This window comes from Sturnira hondurensis, unplaced genomic scaffold (assembly GCF_014824575.4).
Source record: "Sturnira hondurensis isolate 20B ecotype Veracruz unplaced genomic scaffold, ASM1482457v3 Scaffold0002638, whole genome shotgun sequence".
NCBI classification, from domain to species: domain Eukaryota; kingdom Metazoa; phylum Chordata; class Mammalia; order Chiroptera; family Phyllostomidae; genus Sturnira; species Sturnira hondurensis.
The window spans coordinates 8,257,595-8,267,115 of record NW_028075269.1 but is presented as its reverse complement, the minus strand read 5'-3'; the positions used below and the strand labels follow the sequence as shown (position 1 = coordinate 8,267,115).

The 9,521-nt window shown below is 46.2% G+C and overlaps 1 protein-coding gene and 1 long non-coding RNA gene across 5 annotated transcripts in view; one reads left to right on the top strand and one right to left on the bottom strand.

Moving 5' to 3' along the window:
* Positions 1-892: 892 nt before the first annotated feature.
* LOC118983131 (uncharacterized) lies at positions 893-5,578 on the bottom strand. The gene is made up of 3 exons (XR_005065656.1): positions 5,532-5,578; positions 3,445-3,446; positions 893-978 (listed from the first exon to the last, which is right to left on the bottom strand). It is a non-coding gene; the product is annotated as an uncharacterized LOC118983131 (long non-coding RNA).
* MPPED2 (metallophosphoesterase domain containing 2) overlaps positions 4,458-9,521 on the top strand; it is a 164,507-nt gene continuing 159,443 nt past the window's right edge. The window contains exon 1 of one of the 4 annotated variants that reach the window (XM_037040430.1): positions 4,458-4,841. The gene's annotated coding sequence lies outside the window, so the exon portion shown is untranslated. Of the gene's footprint in view, positions 4,842-6,384; positions 6,406-6,693; positions 6,773-9,055; positions 9,077-9,521 lie in introns of those variants that run through there. The other 3 variants (XM_037040432.1, XM_037040431.1, XM_037040433.1) reach the window with 3 other exon arrangements.

Here is a 9,521-nt window from a genome sequence, read left to right as displayed (position 1 = left end):
AGAAAAAGTCCCCCTATTTAGTGTGTGTGCGTCTGTTTGCACCAGGTGCCTCTCCTTCCCATGCATATAATTTTTATTTAGTTGTGTGATTATTAAAAGTCAGTCTCCCAAGGCTCATGAGATTACACACTCCATAATACTCGAGGGGAAACTCTGCTTTTTTCCTCATTAGACCATCAACATGGTTTTAAGTACTCTGCCTGGCACAGAGCAGAGGGTCAAAAATATTTGTTGAATAACAGAACCATTACGGTAACAATATAGAGGGAAAAAAGGGGCTTTAGATTTGACTAGTCTCTCAAACTCAATTTTTTTTTTAAAAGTGGCCATTCTTTTATTTATTTTTGCTGACAAGAAATATTACATTATGTATTGCTTACTCAAAATATTGATATATCTTGTCAAATTGAGTTATTGAACTTGAAAACTCCCACATACGTTTTCTTTAATCAGGTGATTATGGATTTTCCACACTGCCCATCTTTCAAGAGATTACTTTGGCTTTTACTTCAATGAACACACACTTCCTTGGATGAAAAACAAGCACATGCTTACCATCTTGTTCAATTTTTAAAATTAATGATTAAAATTATTATTGCATAAATGATACTTGTCTGATTTGTTGATGCATATTAGATTTTGGTTAGTATGTATGGTAAGAATTTGTGAGCATTTTGTAAAATTTGCAGATTTTCAGTCCTTCCATGTTTATTCTTTAAGCTGCTGGCAAAGCTGGATCAAACTTAGTCTTTGTAAAATAGTACCTATGTAACTTATTGTATGAAATGAAATTTCATCAGTTCTAGTGCTTTCTGACTCTGACCTAGCTAGAAACATTATTAGTTAACCAACAGAAAATTTTAATACAAGGGAAAAAAACACTTATACATTTATTGTAAGGACTTCAAAAAAGGGTCTATCAAAAAAATCGGGTTAATCACATAAGTTTCTCTTGAAACTATATCTTGATACATTTTCCTGTAAATTTGAAACTAAAAATTTTACTCAGGATTTTTTTTTACCTCCTCCTGTATTCAAAAAGAAGGCTTCCTTTAAACGGATGTGATATATAACGATTTTCAGTTTTTTAATGAGAAAACCAGCTTCTGAAACAGTCTTATGCATGATTTCTTGTCTCTGAAGATACTAGCAAACTGCTTTAAATGTGCTACTTGAACTCCATGGAAGCTACTTAGCTCTTACTTTCCAGCACCGGTCTCATGATCACTTCCATCTCTACCTATCTGGTATGGATTTTCCTTCATTGTGTAAATTGTCTCTTTCACTCATACATTCTCTTGCTCACTTTCTCACTGATTGACCCATACAATTGTTTAACAAATATTTCCAAACTTCTACTATTTGCAAAGCACATAGGAAATGAAGTATACAAAGGAATGTAAGATACATTCTTAAACTTCAGGGGGCTATGATGAAAATATTGGAAACAAATTAAAAATGTAAATATGGTAGAAATTTAGAATAAAGGTGCTTACTGACTCAAATTATTTTCAAATGGCATCGTAAGAATAGTTCTGCTAACAGGCTCTGGTTTATCTTAGCCTTGCAAGAAAATGATAAAAATGCCAACAATTTAAAGAAAAAAAAACAGGGATGATAGTTGCTGTTTGTTCCTAGAGTTAGACTAGTGTATACAGTTTCAATGTAATTGCTCAGTGAAATGGCAATAGTTTAGTGAATTTCTTTTTCTGAAGAAGAATCCCACCATTGAACCAAGTTTTAGATTATACACAAGTATCCCTGAATTATTGAAAAGCCTGTGATAGGAAGAACGAAAGCCACCTCCAAAGACAGTACTGAGTTTTCACAGGAAGCAGGGTTCACTTTCTGTGCTTCCACCTCAGGTTCTCCCAGGTTCCTCTCTCTCATTTGCTTCCCGAAATACATTCCATAAAGATATGTTAAAAGACACTGCAGCAGGCTATCAGGAGGCATATTTGCCAGTTCCTTCAATGAAATCACTGAGGAAAGGGTCCAGATTTACATTCCATTAAAGAAAAAAATGTGTAGTATTTGCATAGAGACAATCATAAACTTAGCATTTGATTTTTATCCTTCTTTTCTTTTCCATCATAAACAATAAAAATTGCATTTACCAACAATAACAAAAAAAATGGAGCTTATAGGCTCCCTTATCTTTTTTAAAAAGTGCCAGCCTTTAGCATTTAAAATTTGGTATAATGAGGCTCAGTGTTTCAAAGCTGATGTCAGGGGACAGACATGGTTCACATCCAATCATTTTAAAACAAGCTTTTAGTGTAGTAGTTACATTGGTGGGGAATATGATTTAACAAAATGCAATATGTCCAAATCTGTGTAATGAGAATTATTTGAAAAGTGAATTCCTTTTGTTCCTGATTTGCTATTGAAATTCACTTACATTTCTCCAGCTTCTTTCTTTTGATAGCCTAATGGAAATAAAATTTCAGGACACTGATACAGCTTGGCCACTACCTCTCTCAGTGGATAATTGATCAGCAGGGACATGGTAGAAGCTAACTTTTTCCTATAGTACAAGTTACAACTTAGGCTTTTTTGACTCAAATTTTTCCCCAGTCAGCAAAATGATATACACATTTTCACCACCTTTGTAAAGGATCACTCAATTGATTTTTTTATAGAATTACATCTTATAAAATGTGTCACTAAAGTAAAAGGCCTTGTTATTTATTGTCCGTGTGCACATAGATTTAGAATCATGTACAAACTACTTTGGCTATTTTGACTAGCAGTGAGGGTTTTTTTTTTTAAAGAAAGAAAGAAAGAAAAAGTTAGAAAACAGCACAAGTTATTTTGGCTGGCACTAAATTTTTTTCCAACTGATTAAATCATCCTAAATCAGTCTAAAAATTCCAAACATTTAGATAAGAGGAGTGAGTATAAGACTAACTCACAGAATACGGGAAACAAATCTAAGCATTTCTTCAAAAACATGATTCTGGTCAGTGTTTGTGACTGGGCTGGAGAATGAAAACAAAATGAGAAAGTACCCCACTCCATCTTTGGCATTCTTTAATGTCAGTGCCTCTCACTGCGATTTGTTCTGGGCAAGGGCAGTCACTGTCCCTTGATCCTAGCGCATTTGACAAGTACCGACACTCTAGGCATATTGTACAACAAAATAAATACATTAGCAAGACCATTTCCCCCTTCATTTCAGCCCAGTCATAAGAGATAGGTTACTTAAAATTCAAGTGCCAGGAAAGCCTATTGTAAAAGGGAAATATTTTTGAGTGAATTCCGTTTGATCTTTTTTTTATAGGAGCTCCTACCAGCCTCCCTCCCTTCCTCCCCAGACCCTGGAAACCAATTAGTCTCAGCATGGAGGCCAGAGACCAGGTTGAAATGGCTCCTTTTTATTTTTAGGGGATATAATTTCAGCCAGCATGTCTAGTCAGTTGTCACATAGCATACTTTGCACACTTCTCTCTCTCTCACACACCATTGGATTTCCCTTTGGAGAATGGCTAGATCTTTGAGTCTGACTCCTGGAAAGGAATTAGATCTGGTTGCCGTCCAAATCCTTCTGCTCTGACAATGGCATAACATCACAGGGCCACCTCATCTTTCACAGACAGCCTTGCCAACCAAGTTTTCTAAGAGCCTTCTCTTTCTTGTCTCTTGTCTCCTAGCATTTCAGTGGCTTTGCCTTTCTTTACGTTGTTTGCATGCAATTTTGAAAAACTTTTTTCCCCATTAACCAAAGTAGCAGAAAAAAGGGGACAAACTTTGAATTTCAAAATGTTTCCGAAGGGTTTATCGTTTTGGGGAAATGTACCCCAAAGACAAAAGTGAAAACTACAGTCTGACTCTCTTCAACTGTCTATCCTGAATCGGCTTCAATTCATGGAGGTGGGAAAAAAAATTATCGGTTGAACTGGCCTTTTCTTTCTTAGGAACAACATAGCAGAGAGAAAGGGTGTGCGTGTGTCTGTACGTATCTGGGAGGTGAAAGGCTTGAGAAAAAGGAGCATATCTCTCCCCCAGGAAAGCCTAAGCTCAGTAGATGGGAGGGGACCCAGGGTAGCCTTCTTTGGTCTGAGCTCAGTGCCCGAGCCTCTCGCCTAGCCCCAGCAGCGAGTTCTGCGCCCTGGAGCTGTGCCAGGACTCCAGACAGCGCCTGGCAGGTCGGTGGGTGGGAGGCCTGGGTGTTCTTTTTGCAAAAGACGCCCGTTTGGAGGGAAAACTCCCTTTATTTGTCCTGGGATTCCGTAGCACCCCCTCGCCGATCCCCTATCATTTTTACGCTGGTCACACTCCTGATGATGAACTTGCAGCTCAGCTTCCTGCTGCCTGCTTGACCTGGGAGCACCAGCAATCTGACGTCCTCGCCCTCAGTTCCCTCCTCCTCCCGCAACCCCCAGGCCTCGGGGAGCCGGCGGGGTTCGAGTGGGCCGGGGTTGAAGGAGGGGCACGCGGGGGCGCGGGGTCCCGCCGGGGAGCGCGCACGGAGCGGCGCCTCTGCCGCCCTGCTTCCTGGAGCTGTGCTCCTTTGACCCCAGTGGCAGTCCCTGTCACTGCACCGCTCCCTCCGGCTCGCCGCGCCCTCGCTCTCTCTGCTCGCCCCCTCGCTCGATCTCTCCCCAGATCCAGGCTGCTCCCGTCCTTTCTACCCGCCCCCCCGCGGTTCTCTCGCACCGCGCCCCTCGGCCCCAGCCCGCGGCGGGACCTCGGGGTCGAAGGTTCTGGCCCGCCCTCGCCCCTCGCCGCCCTAGCGCGCCCCCAGCGCGCCTCTAGCCAGCTCTGGCCGCTCTACGATGGATCGCCTGCTCGCTGGGCGCTGAAGGCATCCCCCGGACCCGGAGCGCAGTCCGGGAAAGGTAATCCGCCCCGGGAAGGGAGGCGGAGGGCGGGGGAGGGGGGAGGAGGCAGCCGGGCGCCCGGTGCCGAGCGCGAGAGGAAGGGAAAAAAATGCACACACAAAGCGGAGCCCGGGTGAGAGGTGCCTTGTCAGAGGCGCGTGCTGGGGGCTCGGAGGCTGCGGACCGCGGCTGCCCCGGTGCCCCTTACATTCACATGAGCGGACGCTTCCCGGGCAATTCAGAACCCGAGAAGGGCTTATTTTTTACCCCCGAGCGAAAGCGAATTCTTTTTTAGGAGCTGTCTCTCTCCCACTCCCCATCTTGCCCCTCTGCTCTTCTCCCCTCCCCCCAGTCCTCGGCCCCCGACCTCTCGGGGTCCCACGTCCCCGCCCTCTCCTCCTCCGGGATTTTTTAGGAGGGGAGGAAGGGTGCCGGTGAGGGGCAGTGGCAAAAGCCTGGCGGCGAGGATGGGGGTGGGGACGAGGGCATCGGGAGCTGTTTACTAGAAAGTCCCAGGGTTACGTGTTCGAGCCGCCCCGGCCTAGGCCCGGGTGCATTGTGTTGGCTCGAGCCCCGAGCGCCAGCGGCGGCCCGAGCGAGGTGCGGTGGCCAGGAAGGCGCCTCGCAGCTTTGTGCTCGGGCTGCGCTCCACCGGCGCCCCCGGGGCCGCTAGCTCGCGCACCGCCCTCGCTCGGGGATTTTTCTCACCCTGTCCCCGAGCCCATCACTCTTCCCTGCCGCCTTCGGTCTTCATGACTGCAGCGGGCGGACGAGCTGGTGCCTCGGGCTGGGTAGCTGGGGACGAGCGGTGAGAAAAAAGTAACCGTTGCCACCGGATTTCTTGAGAGAGGCAGGAGTTTCTTTGCTATTTACATGTAACAGGGTTATATTTGTAAAGCCTTTGAATTCCGGGGTCTTGCGGCCTAAGGAAGTGGAGGGGGCACTTTTCTGGAGATTGGGGAGGGGGTTAGAATCCACCAGCAAAAAAAGAAATTAGAGATGTCCCAGTGGAGTAGATTTATACCATATTTACCTCCCCCCAACACACCCCAAATTAAGTGTAAATTCGGGTCACGAAAAATCGGTAATTGATTTGAGATGTTGCAAACAAACACAAACAGGTCAGGATGGAAAAAAAAACAAGCAAAACTTTAAGTGAAAGAAAAGATTTCCAAGGGCGGGGGGTGGGGTGGGAACCATGCCCTCTACATCCCCTTCCAACCCTCCTTGGCTCCCTCCCTTCCTTTCTCCGTTGCTCCTGGGAAGCAGCCCGACAGCACCCGGGCAGCGGCGGCCCCGGGCGCGGGCTCCATTCAGAGGGTTCGGGGATGCCAACGCGCCCGGGAGACGGACGCCGGGGGCGCGTGGGGCTACGATGCCTCAGCGAGGATGGCGTGGTGTCAGAGCCATTGGTCGCCGGTGGTCATCAATCAATCCGGGGCTGGGGGAGAGGGAGAGAAAGAAAGACAAGCGCCCACCCGAGCCCGGGGCCCGCGAGCGCCAGCAGTGCCAGCAGCAGTGGCGGCGGCAGCAGTGGCGGCGGCAGCAGAGGCGGCAGCAGTGGCAACCGGGGACTAAGCGAGTAAGGCGAACTGGTGCTCCAGGAAGGAAGGGGGAGCTGTAGCCCGGACTAGCCGGCCGTGAGCCGGGAGGGCAGGGCGAGCTTGAGTGCGCGCGCGCGCGCTCTCTCTCTCGCGCGCGTGTGTGAGAGTGTGCGCGTGTGCGCGTGTGTGCGTGTGTGTGTGTGTGTGTGTGTGTGTGTGTAGTTGGTGAAGCCCCCATCCCCCTGATTTAAAACAAACACACCAATCCAAAGTAGAGAATTCCGCGCCCCCCGCCCCACCATATATAGACTACGCGCAGCCAGAGGCGTAGGAGAAAAGTCCTGCCCTTCCTCTCCCAAAGAATGTGCCACCCGGGTGTCCGCAGTGCTGGAGACAAGTTCAGGTGTAAGTGCGGCGGACGGGAGGGCACTCTGTGGACAGAGAGGCACGTGGAACTTTGTGCATCCTTCCCAAAACCCTGGTAGAGTAGCCACCGGGAAGGCTTGTGAGCATCGCTCTGGGATATAGGGATGAGTAACTGGAGGTGGGCATAAAAAAGCAAGGGCGTGAGTGGAACGATCACTCGATCAGTGCAGCGGAGGGAAGAGAGCGCAATTTGGTGGAGTTGCAGCAGGCGAGTTCCACAGCCTGGTTAGGCGGTCGGGCTATCTTCTCAGGGCAAGTGAATAAAAAAAGCACTCTTGTTTAAACTACGAAATCAAGGGCTCCTTTCTCATAGGCTGTAACATGCGGTGCTCGGGGAGAGAGGTCATGAGTTGTTGCTTTGAAACTTTTGGTGAAATGGACTTCTGGTGTCTAGGAGGTGGAGACAGTTATTTAATTCCTCAGCTTTTAATCCTTTCGTTGCCAGCAGACTTTAAAATGTTTTCCAACTAGAGTGCTGGGGGAAAAACATTGTCCGTTGCACCGCTTCAGGGACAGGAGAAATGGTTGCTGTCCAGGAAATGCAAAATGTGTTCACATGATTTTTTTAAAATAGAAAATCAAACTAGCACCAGCATGAATGTTTGGCAGTGTCAGCCCCCTTTTAATTTTTCTTCAGGATTCCTGGCATTTAGTACCGGGTTCCTTTGTTTTCTGGAGCAAATGTGTTTAAGTATAAAATGAAAGTGAAAAATATATATACTGGTCTCTTTAAATATTATATTCAAAAGTAATGCAAGTGTGACGAGGAAGAGATGCTCCAGTATCTGATCTTTGGGGAGGTTTTACTGCCTAAATGTGTGAAGCAAGGTGATGGAGCTGCTTGATAGTTCTCTGCAGTGTATCATTCTCTCTCTCTCTCTCTCTCTCTCTCTCTCTCTCTCTCATTTCCAGCTTTTAACAAACTTCTCAAGTTGGGGAGGGAGACTGTTGTGTCATCTCTGATAGTTTGCCCCAGAAAAGGTCTTTCCCATGTGTTGTTTGGTATTCTAAGGATATGCTCACCTTATGATGTGAGTGAAGGTGGGCATAGCATTTTTTAAAAAATAAGCCTTTTCTGGACTTGTCTGTAAGGTCCCTGTGAAAGTTTTGAGGCTCTCTGCCTCAGTCTGACATTTTCTTCAAAGGACTCCAGATTAAAGAAGATGGACGCTGCAGGTGCACTGTTTTGATAAAACATTTGAAAGAGAACATGGTTAAGAGGAATTCAAATGAGGTCCCAGCTACCCATTTAGCCCTTCAGAGTTAGAGGGGCCTGTGCTTGCTGATGAAAAGATGTTCTGTTTGTCTCGCTGGGGCAAAGGTGCAAAGAGGCACAGATGTTCACTTGATAGTAAAGGCAATCCCTCGCTGACTTTAGAATAGTGTGGACCATTTAGGATGTGAATTGATCACCTTCGAAGTTCAGTCTCTTCTAGGCTTCCAAAGGCAGGGTCTAGGGCCAACTCCTGTAAGTCATTGCATAGATATTTGCATAATGAGGATGTCTGTTTTATTTCTAGGCCATTTTTGGTTAAATCCGTGAATTTGCTCCAGAAACATTTAAACTGTTTCTAGCACTGGGTGCTGAGATTGTGACTCAGAGGTCACAATGGTCCAGACGTGAATTTCGTTTCCTTTGCTTCTGAACGTTCTGTGTTTCACACAATGGACTGTGATGGCAGGAACATAAGAATTGCCATGCAATTTTTACATCACTCTCTAATTTGTGCAAACACTTTTAAGTTCTTGCAGTCTGAAAATGTGTGTTTTTCTTCCCTCTGTGCTTTGATGGCTAACATTCTTTTTAATGACAATCTTTTCTGTAACAGGAAGATGTTTCCATTTGTATTTACTTTTCAGCATGGCGCAATTACGCAGTTGTGTGCTTCAGTCGTGTCTCGGCACTTTGTGTCTCAAAAGAGAATTACAGTACTTAGAACAGGACTGCAATTTGAAGCAGGTGTTGTGTTTTACTGTTATGCAAAATAACAGTAAAATATAATTGTGGGGGAAATTAAGGAAACAGCTGCAAACTTGGTATGAAAACTGCTACATTATGACGTGTAAGCAGTTCTTAGAGCTATCTGACATCAGAGGAGCAGGGAAAGATTTTAATTTCGTTAATCCTCCTCACCCGGTTGTCTATCAACTGGTGCTTAAAGGACTCCTACCTCCCATGAAGTCAGGAAGAAGAAAAGGAACCCAAAGCAACACTGTTTAAAATGCCAGTGCACCAGGGATTCTCTCTTGGCAGTGCCTTTGTCCATGAGGAATGCGGGCAAGGTGGGTGTAGTTGGGTTCGCTTTGCTCAGATGAACAAGGCCATGATTTGAATAGAATGCTGTGGAATTTCTTAGCCCAGTTAGCATATGGAGGGCTACACAAGCCCTGGGTTGTAAAATAATAAAATAAATGGCCTATAGCAGGCCATCTGCCTTTTGCTTGATATTGAAGGTGTTTCATGCCAGATTCAAATCTAATCTTATTATTCTCAATATTTTTATTTGTGATAGCAGCTAAGGCTCCAGAGCTTAATGGTGCACGTGGCAGTCGTATTTCGATGTGCAGCACTTAGAGTGGGTTACCCTGGGGTTGTGCGGGGGGACCACGCTGTCCTCTGCCACTTCTCCACTGCCCTGGGCAGTTGCAACGGGCCTGCGTGCAGGGAGGGGCGTTCCTCAGTCTTCCCACACCTGCCATAAAAGTAAACAGCCGTATTTCTGAACCC